This window comes from Myiozetetes cayanensis, unplaced genomic scaffold (assembly GCF_022539395.1).
Source record: "Myiozetetes cayanensis isolate MyiCay16 unplaced genomic scaffold, myiCay2020 scf33, whole genome shotgun sequence".
Lineage (NCBI taxonomy): Eukaryota > Metazoa > Chordata > Aves > Passeriformes > Tyrannidae > Myiozetetes > Myiozetetes cayanensis.
Window position 1 is genome coordinate 290,001 of NW_026087555.1, and position 22,619 is coordinate 312,619.

Below are 22,619 nucleotides of genomic sequence, written 5' to 3' on the forward strand. Positions count from 1 at the left end.
AGAATATATCTTTGGGGAAAATTTCTTGCTAAAAGCCCAGGTACAAAGAAATGGCTCTCAGCCCAGCTGCTTTGTGGGTCTGTAAAAATAGAAGCTCTTGAGCAACAACTCTAAACATGTTGTTTACAGTCAGAAACAACCTCATATGGTTTTCCTTATGACAGCACACAGGACCCACAGGAAACAGCAGCTTCCTGTAAAAGGAAAACACTTTTAGAAACATACAGAAACATGTAAGAAACAAATGGGTCCCCATATGGTTCAAGTTCCAACTAACTGTCTTCACTGCTTGTTCCTGAGCCTGGGCTAGGTCTGTCTGTAGCATAGGTGTCATTGGGAAGGATTCACCTCTACAAAATTTAGATGCCTGTGTATCTCCTGGCTGTCCAGATGTCTATTAGAGTCAATGAAGAGACACTTCTAGATAGTGATTTGTCTGACAAGTTTCAAGTGAATCATTTCAGTTCCCTCCAGCCAGTCCCTGGTAGCAGAGACTCATTCAAAGGCCAGCTAAAAATAATTGGATCATTTGTGTCTGAGCAGAGCTCCGCCCTTAGTACACCTGGAAGCTTAATTGCCCTGAGCCAGCTCAGCTGCCCACGAGCTTGGGACTCCTATTTAAGCTCAAACCAAGAAGTATGAATCTTTTCTGATGTGTCCTGTGTTTGTTCTTTGTGTGTTTTGTCAGTGAAAACTTTTGAAGACCTCTAGGCTGTGGCTGACCTTAGCTGCAATCAACAACTTGTTCTGCTCTCTTTGGAGTGCTGCGGCTACTTTGCCTCTTGGATTGCCTGACCACAGGGGGTGAGTCTGCAGCCTTGCTCCTGCTGCTCTGACAGGTACTGCCCAATGTATTGTTAATATAATTTTCTGTTGAGTTAATAAGAGTTAAAAATATTTAGAATCTCACAGACAGTGTTTGGCATTGCTGAATCTCTGGAGCTTTTATGTTTTATTTAGGCTCAACAGTGGAGGCAAATGTAAAAAATATTCAAAACATCTGTTTGAGGAATTGTTACACAAAGACTGTGCAAGCGCAGCTTTAGTTCAAGTATCTCTGCTGGTTAATGTATAATATATTGAGCTTTTTCAGTCATGAGGAGCAGTGCTGGAACAATCATCCTGTTGTGAAGTTGCTGTAGGTTCCCTATTGAAACTGCCAACAGAGTTTCAGGTGGCGATGAAGATGCCATATATTTATCCATGAAGTTGACTAAGATCTTTGTTCATGTGATATTTTTGAACAGTTTCTAAACGGCATTATCATGCTTTGTGTGGAAATATAAAGACTTCTTATTGCCTCAATTCAGTTTGACCCAGTAATTGCCTATATATTTTATGGCACCAGCACATAGTCTTCAGGCCCAGTGGGAGCCATAAAATCTCCTTTCCTTGCATGGTGTGTCATCTCCCAGAGAGCTCCACCTCTTGGGATGGAAGGCTGGCTAGAAAATGCTGTTGTTGATTGTCTTCAATCAACAACAGTCTTTAATTTCCAGCATGGTTTGTGACTGTCCTTGGGTCCTTGCTTTGTTTATGCTGCTCATGATAAGGCCTTCTTCCCATTTTATTAATTAGAGGTTATTTCTTTGGGAGAATTTCAAAATGAAAATTGAGCACCTGTATGTCTGTAGGGACAGGGAGAAGTGAGTACAGCTGGTGCCTTGGGTCATCACAGGTGTTGTGGTTTAAGCCCGGGGGCAATTAAGCACCACACAGCTACTCATTCACTCCCCCACCAGGGGAGTAGGGGAGAGAAGAGGATGTGTAAAAGTGAGAAAGCTTTTAGGTTGAGATAAAGACAGTTTGATAGGTAAGGTTGGGCACAGTGGTGGTCGGCTGTCCTGGCTTTGTGTGCCCTCCCAGCATCATGTGCACCCCCAGTCTGTTTGCTACCAGGTTCATATGGGAAGCAGAAAAGACCTTAATGCTGTGCAAGCCCTGCTCAGCAATAACAAAACCATCTCTGGATTATCAACACTGTTTTCAGCACAACCGCTATACTAGCTATGATGAAGAAAATTAACTCCCCCATCCAAAACCAGCACAAGAGGTTAGCCTAGAGATCTCATCAGATGTGCACAGTCCTTCAGTGTTGAGGTAAATAAACAGAAAGTTTTTTAAAAAGAACAACTCTGATAGTCCATCTTCAGAGTAATTAATCCCCACCCCTGAAAAACCAGCAAAATAAAAAACCAGCCTGAAAGCAAACTCTAAAGGTGTCTTGATGCCAGCCTGAGACATGCCCTGGCCACCCTCTGTGTGTGTGCTCACCATCCAAGAGCTACCTGACTGCTCTGTGTTCCAGGCTCTGTCCTTGGATGGACCAGTCTTTATTTCTGTTATGTGCTGTTACCTCCCTGTTATCTGGTGCTCAGCCAGTGAGGACTATGAGTAATGTTTCCTCAGGCTGAAACAACTGGTGAAAGCTGTGTGCTAATAAACTGTAGTCGTTCTTAAGGCATTTCTCTTAGACCGTTTTGTGTAGATTGCTTGACTATTTCATAAAGTAAACATTTTCAGTGTTTTCCTATGATGTTACCTGCTTGATCAGGTCATGGTTATTTATCTTGTAAATAAATTCCAATGGCAATGGTCTGCTTATTGATTTGTAGGTGCAGCTTGCTATTTTATGTATGTGAGTATCCTAAGAGGCATTTCTCTCTAAGAACAGAGATGCATATACCCACGATGCAAACAGCCAGGGAGGCCAGTGCATAAGTCCCTTAGCCCTGAAGGCTGTGATTCTTTGAACCACTGAAAGAGCAGTCAGTTTTGGTGTTATGAAATAAAACAGTGGAAGCCACTTGTTTCATTATCTAAACAATCTCCCAACAAATGCCTTGGTGGGTTTTTTTTGGAGGGGAGGGGAGTGAGGTTGGTTTTTGGGGATGTGTTGTTACAGGGTTTATTTATAGCTCTAAAGCTTTGACTTTTTCCTCCTGTATATGGAGATCACATAGTTATTCATAGTAGGATGTTCAATAGGCAGCAAACACGTTACACAGGGGAAACTGTATCTATGATTTTGTTGCTTATACAGCTGGTTATTTAGGATGAGTTTAACAGGGTGTTAAGTAGGGTTCCTTCACAGTTCAGTAACAACTTCAGATCTTATTTTGAAAAAGTGATTTTTTAATATTTTTTTTTAAGTCCAGATATTGCTGAGTATTGGTGTCCCATTGCAAATTTTCTAATGCTGGATGTGTTCCATAAAGCTGAAGTAAAAAAGTGAATTTGAAGAATAGTCCTAAACTCAGATTTTAGTTTTTGAAAAGTGATAACTATGTGATTTTGGAGGAAAAACTTCAAAGTTAGGTAGTTGTTTGGTTGTTGTTCTGTTTGGTTTTTTTTTTTTCCTCCTAAGGCTTGAAAAATGGAAGAGGAGGGAGAATGGTTTGTGAACTGATGAGGTTTATAGCACAACTTATGTCCCGTTCAATTTAACTGATTGTTATTTTAGCTAACTCATGCTTGTGTCAAGATTTTGGTCAGGGAATGGACCTTAAATATTTGTGTAGTGACTGGACAATCTTAAACCCACAGTGTTTTGACCTTTAAATGCGGGCTGCATTAGACCAGCTTGTTGGGCAGCTTAGACATTGATTTTGCTACTGTTCATACTGCCAAAGTCCTTATTTTAACAGAAATACAAGGAAAAATAGCTACTTTTGGAAGTGTTGACCTCTCTGATGCTCTGTTTTGCGAAAAAGGCTTTATGCTCCATTCTGAGAAACAGAGAAAGTAAGAAGGTAGTGGAACCCCACGTAATCCCTTATCCCTACTCCAAAGACAAGGTAGGAAGGCTACTGAAGTTGTATAAATTGACTAAAACCATCAGAGTAAGAGGTTGCTTTCATTTACAGAATCTGTTTATCTGTATTGTCTTTGAGCTCCCAACCACCCTGGCTCTTTCTGCTCTCATTTGCTTCATCAATATGCTTTTCCACTGCTACTGCCTCAGGCAGGGGAAAGCTCAATGAACTTTACTTCTAATAATTCTACCTTTGAAGATCCATTAATCTTGGTACAGTTTTCCAGAGTGGTTGGTAATGCTCATGTTTCTTTACCAGCTTTGTCTCACTAAGAAACTGATAACTGAGACGGCCAAGTGAGCACTAACAAGTTTACTCTTTTACCTCAGACTGGAAATGAGCCTAGTACTCATCAATACTTTTGTTTACAATGATCAGCTGCATTATCTTTGAATGTATTCATCCTCAGAAAGCAAACAACTGTCTCCTGGGCAGTGCATGTATGTTCTGACTTATTAGGCTACAGATGAACAGAACCTTATAGCTTCTTCCACTAGTCAGGAGATCCCACCCTTTAAACACTGACACAATGAACAGAAAGCAGCCCTGTGTGTGTAACTATGCTCTGCTTCTTAAAGCAATGGCAAAAGGACTTGTCCCAAATGGTTAAATTAATTTTCATAAGCTCTACCTAAAGTGAGGTCCCTAACTCATTCCATAGGTGCCATTGGCTGAGTACGAGCGCTTTCAATTATATTTAGTGTAATTTTTTTCCCCTCCCCATTTAATTCATTCACTGAATCCACAATTCAGTATTTCTGACGTCAGACTTAATTCCCATAGAGGCCATTGTGGCCTCAAAAGCATTGAACTGTGGCCTTACTGAATGAATCAGGCAGAAGAAATAGTGATAATCATCAAGGAGGAAAGTGTATATTTATACATGGATCGTTGTAATTGATAATAGCTGAAAGGCAAATGCAGAAGAAATACATAAGGGTTTTAATGAGGATTTTGAGTAGCAGTTCTCCAGCCACACTGCAGGAGTAATTACTCATCAGAGCTATAACTCAGGGATTATCGTAGCGGAGTTTTGTGAAAGTGAACAAGAACTCTTTAAAAAAACACCCACCCCTTTAATCAGTGTTTCCCTTTGACAGCAGGTGCTTTAGCTGTGCCAAGACATTTTTACTATGAAGTCAGTTCAGCATCAAAGATCTAAATGATGCATAGGATTTCATGGCTAGCTCTGTGGTTTGAATGTTATGACTGATCAGGGCAGAAGAAATGTCTTTTCATTTCAGTGATAGTACAGGAAAGTCTCATGTTGTGTGGAAAGAAACTGCCATTTTTTTTCCTATACCTTTTCCTCTTCACCACACATCTAAAGTTTTTCCCCCTACTGTTAAAGCAGTTCAGTCTAAACAATAAAGCCCCATAGGCAGACTGTACAAAGATCAGTCCAGTTCCCATGTTTATTAGTCTGAGAGATCTGCGTTTTAATAATGGCCAAAAGACAGGTTTTCCTTGCAGAGAAGGGGGCATCAGCAGCCTTCAACCTTCAGGGGTCTGCCTTCTCTAACAAATATCCCAGTGGTGGTATCAAGCTGTGTGGTTCAAAACTTGGTCTTTCTTCTTGGACTAGCTGAAAGGAGCAGATGGCAGAAGTGCTTCTTTTCACATAAGCTGAGTCTCAAACCAAGCTAAAGCTTGGTTTTAAGGCTGTGGGGCATGTGACCAAACTTTTTGGTACCCAAGGAGTGTTATGAACATCATGGACCAGAGAGAATTGCTTTATGCACTCTTGAAAAATAATGAATATAAACAGAGCAAGGGAAACTATGAATTGCCTACGTGGCACAAAACATTCCTGTATGATATTATGGATAAGAAGCTGTCTCCTTAGTGATGTAGCTCATCACTTCCCTGACTCTAGCTGGTGTAGGGTTAGTCAGTGCTAGACAACAGTAGAGCAATTGGATTACCATGAGGATTGATTTCTTTTTTCATCTTTTATTTCTGTGACTTCTCATAGGAATGCATGGGGTACAGTATTGTTTATGTGTGGGGCCTAAAGCAAGAGGGATGTTTGTTTGAATTAGTCAAAAGAAGAAAGATTCATGTTTAAAATTGAACATCTGGGTATGACTGAGATGACATTTCCTAACAGAAGATTCAGTGTAAAAGGTATATATTTATAAATACTGGGTAAAATGGGACACATGCAGATCTAGCTCTATCGGATATTTATGAAGTGTCATAGTTATATTTGGACAGAGGTTTGGTAATTATCAACACTAGACCCATTTATTAAGTTTGAAAGTAAATCAATAACAAATTGGAATTCCATTTATTTTTGTGACCACTTTGCTGCTGCCTAACGTGGCAACAAGGTGTAGCAGAACACACCTACTGGACTGTCACATGGATATGAGAGGAGCAGATATGAGGAGAAATGTGTACATGCACACTTACCACTCTTAGTTGCTTTTGTGAAATGAACTGTGTTATAGTAAGGAATTTTCAGACAATAAGGAGGAAACTCCCAAGGTAAAGGAAAATGCAGTGAAATGTGTAGGGTTCAACTGATGGATGCCAGTGTTAAGGGAAGTTCTACAGTAAGGTGCTTGTGTGTTGTGTGGTCTGCCTAGCAGTTCTGTTTTAAATGCCTTTTGCAAGTGCTGGGAAAGGGCATTTGCTTCTCATTATTTTTGAAAGCTGCTAAACATGCAGAACACTACCCTAAACCAAGAAAAGCATTCTGCTCTGGAATTGCTGTCAATGATCATGAGGGTAATAAAAAGCATGCCATAAAAAAAAAAAGACACCAAACCTGAACCCTGTAAGTTTTTACTGGCAACACCACTTAAACTTCTGGTGATACAGGTGGAAAAAAGAAAATTATTAGAGATGAACCTTGTATGGCACCTCTTCCTTGGGCACATTGAGCTTCTTTGAGGATGGCTTGTCCCCTCATAACATGTAAGTTTTGGAGGACATTACTACTTAGTACTCAATATAGATATCTTGTTCCTTTAATTTTGCACTGTATAACCATGCTGCTGTGGTGGGCAAGAGTTGACACTGTGGTTCCCATGGAGATGGGAGCATGATCTTATCCCATCCCATGGACTTGGCTTCAACTGAGCTCATGGAATGTGTACTGTGCTTGTGAATGCATGAGAATTAACACTCCTTGTTACGTGCCAGAAAAGGGAAAGAAAATAAAGCTACAATACATGCAGCTTGCAAACTGCTTTGGGTTTTGTGGCAACAGCATGAATGAAGGTCTTTGTGCAACGGAAGGATTCAGGATTCAGCAATTGAAACCTACCATTGGGCAGTTGCCTGAAGGGATTGAGCCAAAATCTGGGATTCTGATCTTTACTGATACCATCATAGCATCCAAACCCAAATCCCTTGGCACAGATCCATCTCTGTGTGAGTATGCACTGAGGAAGATGTGAAATATTTCATAGTCTTAATAATTTTACTCTAATTAATAACAAAGCTGAGGGAAAGAGTCCAGACACAGAGAAAGACTAATTGCCTGGAAGCTGTTAAGAAAGCATAATGATCCCGATGCAATTAATTCACAGGAATTACTGTATTTTAGATTCTTCCAAAGGTCCTTCAGCCTTTGATTGTGCCTGTTGCTGGTCAGCAGGCAGAACACAGTGTGCTGTATTTGTGAGTTTTCTGATCTGACTCTGTCCTTGTGAACTTGGAGCTGCCCAGATGAACTGTGATTTGTTGCACTGAGCTGTTGAAGGAGAGGCCTGGCATGCTGGGTGTGGGATGACTGCTAAGTTGACAATTCAGCCTGAGAAAAGGTGGCCCTGCCTTCTGCTTCGAGAACTTACTCCTCAGGAAGCAGAAACTGTGGTCGATATCATCAGTGTGGTGACTCTTGTGCCTGATGGTTGTCAGCAATACTAGATAAAGTGATCCAGATGTTACTATCCAGCCATGACTGTTCTGTTGGAATGTGTATGGCAGTGATGTACACAGTGAGGTTCAGATTGCATATGTATGCAGGTGCATCTGAATCTCATTAGTTAAGCAGGGATGTTACTCATGTTATCCATTTAAGTGGCTTTGTAATTGTATCGCCCAGGACTGATGCCGTGGTGTTTACTCACTGCTCCCTGTGCTCAGGGAAGCATGCCCAGACAAATCATTGCCTGAAAGTAGGAAATGGCTTGGGGGGAGTTGCCAGGAAAGCAAACAAGCAATGTGCTACCACTGGATTTGTCTTTTGAAGCAGAGGCACCGGCAAACTCTCACATGCCCAAGAATTGATCTGATGGTTAGGTGAACTTTATTTGAGAGAGGATACTGTCAGTCATGTAAGCAACTAACTTGGGTAACCCTAGTCTTGCTTGGTGAGGATTCCATAGTTAGGACTTGTGTCAATGCATCCTTCCAGCTGTAAATGTGTTGCCTTAATAGGTGTTGTCAGGTGGACAGGAGGTGACAGGCTCTAGCTTTACCCGAGGAATAAGCCAATGTTTCTCAAGCTGCAAAGGCTTCAGTGGGAAAGTTGCCTCATTGAGAAGCATGTGACCAGGTGCTCTGTCCTAAGAGCTGCAATGAGATGCTCTCACCTTTTTGCAAATCAGAGTTGTATTTGTTTGAGGAGGAATGGGAAAGGGTTCTCTTCTCTGGCAAAGTTCCTGTGTCAGAAGAGTGCAACAAAGATTAAAATATGAAAACACAAATAGCTTGGAGCCAACAAACCATTTAGTTGAAAGTGAATGAAAAATAAATATTCTCCCTTAGAGCAAGCAGGATGTGTTTGCAAACTGTCTTTCCTGTGACCTACAGGATTTTAAGAGAAGAGCTTCAGAATTTTATTGGCATTGCCACTATTAGACGAACTTTTCTTTCCCTTCTCCCCAGACTGGGGTCATCTTTAAAGAGAGCATTAAGTGAATGGCTAATGGAATTAAGGGTATAATAATAGAAGGATATAGTGAGACAATTGTATTAACAAGAAATAAATCATGTTGAGTGTAAGGTAAGTGTTTTTTAATTGATTGATGGGAAGGATGCTCCATAGGTTTTTTCGAGGACTAACAGCCACTTGCCTTCCCATCTACAGTAAAAAGCCAAAAGGGAAAAAGAGATAAGAAAATTATGCAGTGGGGAGATAAATTATTCAGAGAAGATGGCCATTTTGTGCTGACATCACTAATGTGAAAAAGCATTAAATCTTTGATACTAGCTGCATTCCTCAGAGGTTGTGGTGGCTGGAACGAGGTATTAGAGATTACAGCTAGAATAGTACTGCAACTTCCCTGGATGCCTTAAGTGGCTTTCCAAGGTGATCTAGGAAGCAAAGAGTCAGCAAAGTCTGTGGGTAGCAAGGTGCTCTGACTTTTTTTATTTACGTTATTCTAGTGATTTCTTCAACTCTGACGTTCTGTGTAGTATGACCTGGAGATACAGGAGATGTATGTAGAGAATAATGAAAGCAGCTGGTTATTTTAAGTGTGGAGCTTAAACCTTGTGTGTGTATAAATTCCTCTGAAAAGGAGGAGATGGGAATATTAAGTATGAGGTGAAGTTTTTAAGGACAAATCTTCCTGTTCTGTAAATAATCTGATTTTACAAGCTTGCACCTTTTCAGGACCTGGCTTTCTTCAGTTAGGGAGTGGAAAAATTATACCCTAGCTGATATGATGCAAGTGAGATGGAGACTTTGGGAAAATGCACTTAAGGGTGACTTCTAAAGGTCTATAGAGTAAGTGAGTAAAATCAAAGCACTGTGAAGGAAGAGAGGTAATTTCATGGCTTGCCTTTTTTTTTTTTTTTTTTTTTTTTTTTTAGTTGAGAGCTTTTAAGCACTGCAATTAAAGTGCCTTTCATTGTCAATAATTCAGCAGAAGCCTCTGTGTGATGCAAGACCTTAAATCTAACCTCATTTTGTTCTTCAATACTTTAATCAACTGTTCCCTCAACAATTCCCCTACCTATTCTGTGCCTCTGTGTGTTGCTTTTCCTGAGGTCAGAGTTGCAGTTGGTAGCCTGAGCTAGCAGAGATGCCCATGTGGAGTCTTATCTCTGCTGGTGGGCAGCATGGGGAGACCACTCCAAAAGCCTCGTTGCTCACATGGTGTGCTCTCATAGTTTTCCATCAGCGAGTTTGTAGTGGCTAGGAAGGCAATTGCACAGAGCAGTACTCACTGCAGTAGAAAGAAAGAATTTAGTAGGCTTTGAGAAATATTTGGAACACTTAATGCTGTGGACACTATAGGAGACTGATGTGAGTGTATGAGTCACTGAATTCAGGCTCGCTGTATTTCCACAGAGAGGCTTAGGGAGCTGTGGTGACCTGTTGAACCTTTCAGAGATGGTGAGCATAAGAGGTTTTTTACTTCAAATAGAGTAACCTCTGGCTTCTTGCACCACTTAGACCACAGATTTCATATACAGCCCTTTAGTGAGTGTTAACAATTGGGTTAATGGGTCCCTTAGAGTTCACAACTCTGGATCAATCTCACCAGGCAACTCGAATGTAACTGTGGTGTTGGTGTTTGTGGCCAATCTGAATTACATTTGAACACACACTTTTTTCATTTTAAGGAATAAAAGCCAGTGTATTTTTTTGATGTGTTTGTGTAGCTCTCAAATAAAGCAAACCAAAAATGTTTTTAGTCAGCTTAGTAAATTGCAAGAAAAATAAAACTGAGAGCCCTAATTAATGTATTTTTTTAAGGCAGTGTCTTATTCTGTAGGTGATTTCCCATCAAAATACACAAAACTTGCTAAGTAAGCAGCTTTGGATATAGCTGTTATCCCTGAAAAGGAATTGGATGTGGTGTTGCTGTCCTGCAGGTTCAGAACTCTCTAAATGCTTGTCTTTGTGTTAGTGGTGTCCTGTGGTCAGCCTGTCATTGACTTGTCAGTAGCCAATCGCACCAATTTTTGATCAAATGGTGTCATTTGCTGTAAATTAATTTACTTTTGCCATTAGCTGCAGATAGTATGTGGTCAATTCAATTTTGTCCATTAAAGACAATCACCCTAGCCAAGCTCTTTGATGCTATTCTTAGTTCACCCCTAGGGACTACTCTACTTACATCTCCAGAGGTACTGGTAAATTTATATTATCATTCCTTGTCTAATGTTCGTGATTTGTTGGCTTTGCTTTAATACATGGACAGTTAAGTCTAAATGCAAAGACTCTTGCACATAGTAATCTCAGGGATGTGAAAGTTCTGGGAGGAGAAAGCAGAGTGATTGTGTGTAGCAAATCTAACACTTGTCTAGTTCGGACAGTGGTCATTTTTGTATCTTTATTCTCAGGCTGACAGAGATGACTAGTTTTACCACAAAATACAGTTGGACCTCCTGGGTTGCTCAACACAGTCTAAGAATATAGCACAAGCTGTATATGTATTTAGATGGTCTACTAATGCAAATAACTGCAAATAACTTTGTAAACCTCTGATTTAAAGATTATTTATTATTAAAATAATGCAGGGATTTTGAGATGCTTGTGGTAAGTGACTCTTCCATGGCTTTATCAGATAGGGGAGAATCTTCTAAACTGTTACCTTTGACTCCTTTTATATGCAAAAATGGCTGGCAAAAAGGAGAAAAAAAATAAAGGGAAGGAAATGTGTTTGCATCCTGTCCATCTTTACTCATTTATACTCTTGTATAAACCCTCATATCTAGGTTCTCCATAAGTTGCCTTGCTCTCCTGTGACATGATGAAAAAAGTTGTTACTGCTTAAATAGAACTAGAGATGTTGAGTGTTACACAGCTATGCTGTGTTTGTTCCTGACTTATCTTGAATAGCCAAGTGCTTGTTTTTGGTCAACAAAGCAGTGTCAGTGCCTTTTGTATATTGGCTGTTGACAGTGTGTACGTAGGTAGTGTGTAGGTACTTGCAGAGATCATGTTTTCCACTAGTGATTTAGAAAACTAGAAGCTGTATCAAGTAGCACATAACTTCTTGTGGTAATGGGGTCCACTTTTTCTTCTGCTCATTCTGTTCAGTGAAAAAGTGAGTTTGCTGCAGACCTCTCTGTAACAATATTAGGTTTGTCTTCATAGGACTTTATTATCTAAAGGCTGGATCGCACACTGGCTTGCTTAATGAAAGAACCTGACCGAGTGAAGTTGTGACTTTACAATTGGGTCTCTAAAAGGGAGGAAAATGCACATGAGGTGACATGGACTTAGTACCTGTGCAGGACACAGAGAAACACTGTTCCTCCCAGAACACATGTTGTCTGCTCTCTATGTGGTGTAGAAACAGTTCCTGCACTGCTTCATTGATGTATTTTTGGCTGTTTGTGTAGAATAAGGTTGAATATGCATTGATGGTGCTGTACAGTTTTGAACAGGTTGAACAGAAAGATCTTGTCTTCCAGCTGTGAGCCTTCAGAGAGGTGGAGGAGAGCATCATAATGCTGGGGAACACAGAAAAGTCCGAACTATCAATCTCTGAAAAATAAGAAAGCAAAACCGATTTATGTGATACCTTGGCCAACATGAGGGACAGAGGCTGCATGTTAATCAGAGAAACTTGAACAGGCAAGACACCACAGGAAAAAAAATCTCCATTTCTTTGGGTTAATGCAGTATGCTAGCCTTTCACCCCTTGAGACAGCAGGATCAATTCAGGTTTGGGTCACAAGTGGAAATGAGGTTAGCGAGCTCATGCTAATCTCTAGTGGACATTTGACTACATTATGAAGTCATTGTGTGATATGGTAGGAATGTCCAGCAGTGTTTTCAGGGAGGCTGGAGAAACTGAAAGTGCCTCAGCAACTGTACCTGGAACAAAACATAATCTTTGTTCTGCTTAAAACTGATTCCCAGCTATTTTTTCTTGTTGCTGTCAAAAAACCACAAACACACACTTGACCTTGCAGCAAGGCCTGCTGTAGTGGTGTCCAAAACAGAGCTGGTCTGGAAATGATTGCTGTTGCTGAAATCTGACTTTTAATGTATGCATTCTTCTAAGTGTTTAAGCCAGTGCTGGTAGAAGGCAATCCTGGCTCTCCAAATATTGTGACTTCTTCTACTGATAGTACCTTAAAAGCATGAGGTGCTTGGCAACAGAAACATGAAAGCAATACTGTCTCCAGGGAACCCATACCTACAGTACAAAACCACAGTGGAATAGAGGAGTCACAACATTAGCACTTGGCTGTGCCACGGTGGCTAAGAAGCATTGCCCTGAACTATATCAGCTGCTGAGGCCAGTGCTACCATTCATGGAGCTGCACAGAAAGAGTGGGCACTAACAAAATTGGGGTGAAATCAAGTTTTCATCCAGGGTTGTGGCTGATGAGGAAGGTTGTTTGAATAGTTGAGACTTACCAGTGAGTAGGATGGCGAAAAAAAGAAGCTAAGATGATAATTATTAACTTTGAGTTTTAACGAGAGGAAGTAGAAGTGTAAATACTGCAAAAGTGGGCAAGGGATGGATCAGAAGATCTCTAGGTGACAGTCTTTGTGTGATAGGTTTTCAAACGGGGTTGTTGTTGATCCTGAAGGGTCTGATAGGGAAAATAAATTCCTTAATTTTCCATTCTAGCAATTACTAATTCACAGGGTGAAATTTGCAGGGAGCTAAAGTAAATTTATGATTTAGTAGCTTGCTCAGTCTCCTGGCATGTATTTTTCTTAAAAGGTTAAAGCAAAATTATGTCAGTATGGCTGGTTCTCTTGCTCTTGGTTTGAAACTGAAAGAGCACAATATTAAAAATAAAGGGGGAGGAAAGAATAAGAAAGTCAGTGTTGTGCTGAAGCTGTTTAACTGTCTCTGGCTGTAGTCTTCTCCATTTCTAAGCTTTCAATCCACCCATTGCTTAATTTAGCTACAGGAGTTGCTTCTTGTACGTTGCCTCACAACCCACCTGCTGCTATTGTGTCTTTCCTGGGGCCTTTTCCTTTAACTACTTTGCAAAACGCTAGAAATAAGCTGTCCTCCCAAGATAAGGAGTCATGGTGCCTTGAAAATGTGTTTGCTGCTGTGTTAAACGGTGTAGTTCCTGCCCTTTTAATTTCTCCAGCGCGAGGACTGAAGTGGGATCACAGTGGGCAGCCCAGCAGCAGGAGAGGATCGGACAATGTATGGTGGCTGTGCCTGTTCTTGTGCTAATGGCCTAGGGATTTTAAACTCCACCAGCCAGCCCACGGCTGGACCTCTCTGTCATGTAACCAGCTCACCATGGACTGACTCTGTAGGCACAATTTCCATTTGCAGCTGGCCAGCAGTTGCGTGGACCGCAGGTGGGAGGTAAAAATTAGGCTCAAAGTAGTTTCCCTGCAGTGTTTTGCACACTATTAGTTTACAACAGTTTTTGGTTTTGTTTTTGGTTTTTTTTTTTCCCCGTTTTCTTTCAGACTGATAACAGTGATTACCTCTGAGTGTAAAGCAAAGACTGGATCCCCTCTGTTAAACACTTGAGTGCCTGGATCTTGTTTGAAGAGTATTACCATAGTGGGTGCCTGTGTCTCCTCTTGCTGGCAGGACCCATGGGTTCAAGGAGTGTTTCTCAGACATGGCTTTGCACCTTGTCAATGTTTGGGGTTATTAGCTGGTTATTGCAGGGTCTGGGCTGTGGCAGGACTTACTTTTTTGATATTTGTGCATCCTGATGAGGAAGATATGCAGATTGCAGGTTTAGGAAGATGAGCTGTAATTCATCACACTCCTTTCAGATGGTGAGTGGGATAGAAATAATAGAGCTTTTGGAACTGAGGCATGCCCTGTGCAGCACAAGGGCATACTGTTGGATGCCCAAGACCCCTGCATGCTGGCAACATATGGAGAGCCATTACTTTTTTTGTTCTCTTCCCACTCTGATATCAGCATGTATTCAAGCAGCCGATACTCAAGAGCCTCACTGGAGCCCTTAGTGAGCAAGGCGATTGTCTGCAAACACCAGTTTAAAAGTAGTTGCAGAGATTCTCTTAGTTTAACCCAGTACATAGGAGGAGTGGCAAAGAAAAGCATCCTACCTCTAAACTGGTGAGGCTCTCCAACAGAAAAGTTAGTGATGGGGACTGATATAACTTAAACAAATTGTTGCTATTGATGTGCATCTACAGGCTTCTGAATGGACAAAATGGAATAAACCCCACTGATTTCTGATCCTCGGGAGAAGAGCCTACTTCTCAAGACTTCTCTCCTATATGCCATTCTCTAAATTCTAGGTCACAAGGCTCATGAAAATTGTTGTTGGCAAATCACTTCAAGCAAGTGCTTATATAAGGTTTGTCTAAATCTCATTCCCTGGTAGCCTGTCCTTTTAAATACAGCATTAACTACATCTGGTCTAGGAAATAATTAATCCAAATACTACCAGAAGCTGAGAAACTGTTTCAAGAGGAAGCCCTAGTGTACTTACACTTTTCATTTTCTTCATGGTATTCCCTAGATATCTCCCAATTTTAGGAGGAATCTCAAGATCTTTGAACTGTGACTTGGAAATGCATTAGACATTGTCTATTAGACACTCAGCTCTGCACTGGTGTGGCCTCATCTTGAATATTGTGTGAGGTTTTGCTCAGCACAGTGTAGGAAAGATGTTAAGCTGTTAGAGAGTGTCCACAGGAGGGCAATGAAGATGAAGGGCCTTGAGGGGAAGCCGTATGAGGAGCAGCTGAGGGCACTTGGGGTCCGTTCAGCCTGGAGAAAAGGGAATTGAGGGGAGACCTCATTGCAGTTACAACCTCCTTGTGAGGGGAAGAGGAGGGGCATGAACTGATCTCTTCTCTATAGGGACCAATGACATGACCTGAGGGAGTGGTCTGAAGTGGTGTCAGAGAAGGTTTAGGTTGGATATCAGGAAAAGGTTCTCTTCCTAGGGGTGCTGGAACAGGCTCCCCAGGGAAGTGGTCACAGCACCAAGCCTGACAGAGTTCAAGAAGCATTTGGACAGTGCTCTTGGGCACGTGGTACGATTCTTAGGGATGGTCCTGTGCAGGGCTATGAGCTGGACTTGATGATCTTTGTGGGTTCCTTCCAAGTCAGCATACTCTGTGATTCTGTGATTGTGTCCCTTGGGACCTGGGAGGATCCAGCTAAAACAAGTTTGGGGCCACTTCAGTAATCCCAATAACTTTCCACCTGCTGCAGGAGCTCTTGCAAAGGCAGAAATGGCAGTGTAATCCCTACACCTTAAAAATAAATGTTGAGGTCAGACCCTTTCTGCTTAAACCAATAGTATCTGGACAGTGAGCATTTGTCCAGGGCATTCAATTATGCCACAAGTCATGGGGTTTTTTGAACTTTCTTCTTGATACAGATTTGGATATTTGTATTGTAGATGTTGAGACTATGAAGTGGCTTAAGTTTGTTTATTAAAAGTGCTTTGAGTTGGATAGTAATGATACCTAGTCTAATGGTCTTTCTGGTTTTCTCAGGGAAAACTGAATTTACACTGAAACTGGGTAGAGCTACTAATTGCATGGTTTGTTGCTCAGACTCAGAGCAGGCTTTCATCTAGACATCTGAGATAGATATGAGTCCACATCTGTCTTCTCACTGCACATTTATTTCTTTTTCACATATGTAGAGCCAAGTGCCAGAAAAAATATTCTCTTAAAAGCTGTGAAGTGCTATATCACAAAAGAAGGATATGTTATGAAAAAATATGGATTGGAAAGTAACATCACTGAGCTGAAAGCAAAGGGCACCCTGCTGAGAGGGAACTAGCAAGGGCATACCACAGACGCAATAACCAAATTGAGACATTAAAACATTTGTTCTCTCCCAAGCTGTCAGCAGAACTCTGTCCTTGCTGCTTTGTCCTTTAAGTCACGTTTTGCTGTGGACTTGTGTGGAGATGCTGCTCTGTGTCCAAACTGCTTAAGGTGTCATTTCCAGTAGCAGGAAGTGAGCTACCTGGGCATGAAAGGCTGCCCTCTAAGCGATGTTTGCAATTAAGTGCTCTGGAGTGTGCAGCGGGATGCCAGGTCAGTGAGTGCTCCCACACCACTGGGAACTCCTGGGCAGGTTCTGGGCTGGGTGTATTGGTTCTGACATGCAAGAGTTGTCTGCTTTTGCTGCAGCTTGTGCATGCCCTTGGAGGAGTCAATTTACTGTTTGGTTAACATTCTCTGCCTATAAAGCAAAAGTGATAGTATGCATTTGATCATATTTCCCAAGCTCTTGGGATCCATTTGCATAGGTGAGGGTCATGTAATGAAAAGATGAGATAAAAAGAGGATCTGTTACCTAAAAAGTTACAAAACTGCCAAGAAAAACTCTGAAAGAGAATTTTTATCTTTGTGCTTGGATACCGACCCAAAACAAACCTTAACTGTAATTAATGGAAGTTCAGTTCCATTCAGTTCAGACTTTGTCCTAATAGTACTTGGATACCTGAGGGAAAAGGAGAAATGCATAGTGCAGTAGTGCAAGTATTGAAACCTGGATTGTGCTGATACTCTTCCATAGTTTGGCAGTATTTTACTTGAAATACTGGGATGCTAGTCACAGACTCCCTGGTAATATAAAATTTCTACCTGCTGTTCCTTGGAGGCCAGCATATAAAATTTCCAGGACTAAGATTTCAGTATATTGAGGGAGATTCTAACAGTCTTTGAGCAAAATCGATAGGCTGAAAAAAGTGGGAAGAATATTTTTGTATTTTTCTGAATTTTTACAGGTCCCTGTTGAGCCCTCCCTGTCCTCCTTGAAGCAAAACAAATAACAGTCAGCCTGTTGAGACTCTAGAGCTAAAATGACAACAAATTTTTGTTGCTGTGAAAGCTGCCAATATGCAGCTTTAAAATATTGCTGAGAAAACCAGATAATCAAATCTTGTTTAAAGAGTCATTCAAGCCCAAGGTGAATGGGTTGACCAGATCAGCTGAAAGTCGACAGTTGCCTCCATTGCATTGCTGAATTAAGCTCTTGTATTGGCCTCTTCCTAAATCTTTGACTCCTGTTGCAATCGTGTACTGGAAGTGCTGGGGAGAAGCATGTATGCCTTTACCCTTGGAATCTTTACTTTTGCTTAGGCTGATTTGCTTTTGGACAAATGGGATATGCTCAGCTCCCTGCTGTTGCCATCGAAAGCTGCTTTGTGCAAAAGGCTGTGGACTTTTGGCTGTCTGATCATCCCTCAGGAGTAGCTGCTGCACCATGCCAAGGATAAGATGTCTGGTTCAGCAGGGGAGCTGAGGGTTGGGTTATGAATTACTTTCCCAACTTGAACAAATCAGACTCTGCTGCTGCTTTCACAAGCATCTGGTTGGCTTGATTTGGGTAAGTTCATTTCCTAAAAGACACCTGCTTCTTCATCACCACCTTGAGCATGTTTGGATATGTAAATAAGTGTTTCTGTTAATTATTGCAGGAATATCAGAACAGTAGTCATGGAAGTAGTCACGGGCAAGCAAAGAGGTGGGCTGTCCCCAACACTGTTTTTCGAGTTCCTCTGTGGACCAGAGAAATGTGAGGGATTAGCTGTCCTGAACTGAAACAGCAGGAGAACAGATCTGTGTGTTACAGAGATGCAGCACCCAAATTCATGGTATCCCAGGTGTATTTTTTTGGTTGGTGCTTCTCCCCAACTGGCTTCACTCCTCCCCTCACACTCAGAGCCCCATGCTCCTGTGATAATCATCCACCCCCAGCTATTATAAGCAGTACAAACAAATGACAAATCTCTGGGTGCAGGAAGGTAACAAGAGGCTGATCAGTAGCTTTACTTATCTTTCCTTCATGTTTATTGCAGTCTGCTGCAGTTATTTCAAAGGCACTGACATTGATCGACAACTTCTATTAAGGCCCATCCAAGGCAGCTGGATTGAACAGATACATTAAATAAAGCAGTTATTGCTTTTCATTGCCTTTCCGTAAAATATCACTGCTAAATAGCTTCTGCCATCAGATGCAGTTAGGTACATGGTTTTAATTTGAGGGACTGCTTTATAACACTGCACAATTGACACTGGTCTTTGTTTCCCCTACAATAATGATTGTGTACATCCTGGAGAATTGATGAGCTGTCTTCTGAGGCGGGAGGGGGGAGCTGAGGGGTGGGGGGGCAGCCGCCTTTGTTGCTCTCACTCTTTTTTATACTTGCCATGCTTGTCAGTTGTTTGCAGCACAGACAGGAATAATGTCAAGCAGGGCCCCTTATCTCAGGATGTTGTAATGTAGCTGCTGTAAGCCCTCGCCTGGAGACGAGATAAGAGCAACCTTACAAGCTTGTGGGGGAGCGAGGAGGGGGGCCAGCAGTGCCATCGCTGGGACAACAATGGCAGAGCTGTCACTTGCACATTATGACTCTTTCTGGTGCCAAGGAAAGATACGTATGCTGAGTGGTGAATAACAAGCACAAAAATAAAAGTCCCGAATGTTCATCTAATAATGATGTATTTGTAACAGGATTATACTGCCCAATGATATTCTTTCTTTATCTCCTCACTAAATGGTGGGGCAGCTGTGTGCTTTGGCAAGGCATGATGTCCTTTCTTTTGTGTGCTGCATATTAATCCTTTATTGAAGTAATTAAATGTGTGCTTAATGGCAAGGAGCTGGCAGAATGAACGTACAATTGAATTAGCAGTTATGATGGGGACCATGCTACAAGATGAACTAAATGCAATTACTGTAGGCATTTTTCTCCAAGTCGAATCTGGCTACATGACATGACTTAATTACAGGTTGTTAGACACACACACTGATCTCGTAGTGGTGCATGTGGAGGCACAGCTTCGGCTCTGTTTTGTACCTGTAACACATGTATAGGCACCCATTTACTTAGAAATTTAGCCTGGTTTCAATTCAGATTCCTGCAGGCAGCCCTTAATTGTAGTGGGAAACACAGATTAAAAACCAGGCAAACAACAACAGAGGAAGGCCAGTGCTCTGGGCATCTGGTGAGCTCTTTGACCAGCTGCCTGGTCACCCTGTCTGGTGCTCATCTCTCTTCTTTAGGGAGCACTTGTTCTTCCTTGAGAAGAAGGTGGACGAAGAGCAGGTAGTAGTCTTCAGTGGAGTCCTCCTCTCAACATGTGGGCCTCTGGCTGAACTCAGCTCTCAGCAGGTCTACAGACCAACTTGTCTGACCCCAGCTAGACGTCTCTAGCTTAATAGGAACACATTTTGGGAGCTGGTTATACAAGACATTCTGGAAACAAAAAAGTAAAATGCAAAACCATTTCAAGCTTTCAATTTGCAATGCTAATTAAGTTCTACAGCATGACCTACAATTGCATCAGGACAAAAGTAGTGCTGTAATTTAGGATGTGGTAAGTTGTTGAGATTTCTGACACTAGGGGGACTGTAACTACAGTATTGCAAGTATGGATTTTACAGCTCTTTAGTGATCTAAAACGTCAAATCCTGGGTTCCTGGAGGTATTTTGTCACTGGTTCAAAATTAGACTAAGCTTCAGCTGTCACCAAGGGCAAATTTGGTCTGTTTTGATAACTGTAGAGTCTGGATCACTGTTAGCAGCACATGGGCATCTCCACTGTCAGGGCCTGCCTTGTGTTATTGACACACAGAAGACAAGAAATCCTTCTTGCCCTGAGAATGCTCTGAGATGCTCTGTCCCTGCTGTAACCAGCAATGCATTCCTCTGAGGGAGGTACACTCTGAAATATGGAATCTGTCAGAGAAGGTCCTGAGTGGGAAATGTGTTCTGGCCACTCAGGCCTTCAGTCTGGAGGCAGCTCAAACCTTTCCTTGCACTAGCGAGAACTCTGCTATCAAACAGGCACATCCCAGACCTTACCAGATCTCAAACTGCTAATCTTATGCCACCCTCTTGGGTGGCTGCAAAACCTTTCAGGGTGTCTCTGAGTTCCTGTGCAAAGGCCCAGGCGGTCAGTGTCACATTTTGGTGCTCCACCCTTGTACTGTTTGCACTGTATATGAATTTCTAAATCTGAGGAGAGTATGGTGACAGAAGTGATGATGAAATTGATGGTACAATACGTAACCATTTATGAAACAAAAGATGATGTTTTTTACTTTAACATAATAAGGCAAGCCTTCTGGTCACCAGGGCTCCCAAGGTTTATTTTACAGCCTTCATTCTCTTTGGTGCCATAAATGAAACCCTTTCAGCCCTAATGACCACAATGACTTTCCTCGATCATGTTATTGCTACTTTGGCACATTTATTGCTTTCACACGCACTAATGGATGAGTTTGGATATGTTAACAATTTATATATCATTTGATCCTAAAAAAGAGCCACCTCCCACCAACCAAACTAACTTAGCCCTGAGGATTGAGTAGCTTTTAAGGAGTATAAATGAATTTAATGCTTTAGAAAGAGCTTCTGTAAATTATGAACATGACACCTATTACATTAAGCTGCATTAAGCATTAATACATCTTCATTACTGGCAGGTTGCCCAAACCTCCAAGGTTGAAAAAGCTGCCTGAAATGCCCAACGTGGTAGTCACCTAAGCTGAGATTTATGACCTCTTTTTGGGAAGATGGGACACCCTGACTCTCAACCTGCTGCATTTGCCCATGAAGAAATGTCCTCGGAATACCTGTTGCATGATGGCTTTTTTCCTAGAGTTTTGTTGGCCTGTCTAATCAGAGAGTCAAACTCTAGGTAAAAAGGTACAATAAATCTTGTGGAAACCTCTGCAGAAATAGAAACTAGTTTTGCTAACCTTTTTAAGCCACTGGTAGTGGCAGATTGCTTGGCAGATTTTTCTAAGCACTGGCCAAAAATTATCTCACTGAGCATGCAATAATAATTTCTTATTGTAAATCCTTTCTGCACTGTAGGCACCAAAGGCTGGAATTGCTGAATTGGTGTTTCCAATGGTTTTGGAGAAAGAAAGTCTAAAAAATAATCACAGTACATTAATGAGAGCCTACTCTACACGGTCAGAGAAAGAAATAAAAGTGATTTTAGTGTCTTAAAAAGCAATATCCATTAGACTCAGATTTGGCTAAAAGTGGACTGAAAGGCTCTTATTTCAACAAGATGTACAGGCTCAGGGGAAAAAAACAAGTTAAATGCTTCTGACATTGTAATTGATTTTATGTGGTACATTTATGAGACTTTCAATTCGTGTTCCATATGGGATTTAACACTGAGATGTTATTGCAACTTCTGAGACAGTTATGTTGTCGTTTTGAAGGAACAATTTGGCAGTTCCTCTGTTCCCAGAACAAGTACTGACTCAGGCTCAATGTTTACACCTTACTGCAGAGAAATACTTAAACTGGAGACTGTTCTCTCACAGGTAGGAATACGTAGCATTTCTTGGGAATCTGGGTGCCACAGGATGCTGTAACAAGTCTCATGTTGGCAGGGAGATGGTAGGCCAGTGTCTTGGAGAGGCTGTAATATGAGACTGCAATCCGAGCATAAAGCGATGTGGTCACTATATGAGATGGAGATTTAATGGATATTGTTCATGGTGTTGGAATATATGAAGCAATAAATTGCTTTTCTGGATGATTTAATGCTGAAGCAAGGTTGAAGACTTAGGTAACTGCCCATGGTTTACTGCAAATACACTCGCTTTACAGTGGTAAATGTATAACCTTATAGACAGCAGAGGTGGGAAGTTAAAACAAGCAAACCCCAAAGCTTTTTAATCAGAGCAATAATCTAAGGTCCAAAGTCAAGCTCTCAGAAGTTGAGGTTACCATATTCAAGGTAACCTAACCTTCTAATTCCCATACTCCGTGAATATGTGTGTCTGTATATATCTATATATCTATCTATATATATATATGTATCTGTGTATTCACATTTTGTTATGGGTTTCAATTATATAAAGATGTTTATTTCTTCCAGATACTACCAGCTTCAGTGCACAGAACGAACCATGCACAAAGCGTGAAAGAACTCTATGCTATTTTTTCCTGTAGTGCTGGCTCAATGCCAGGGGT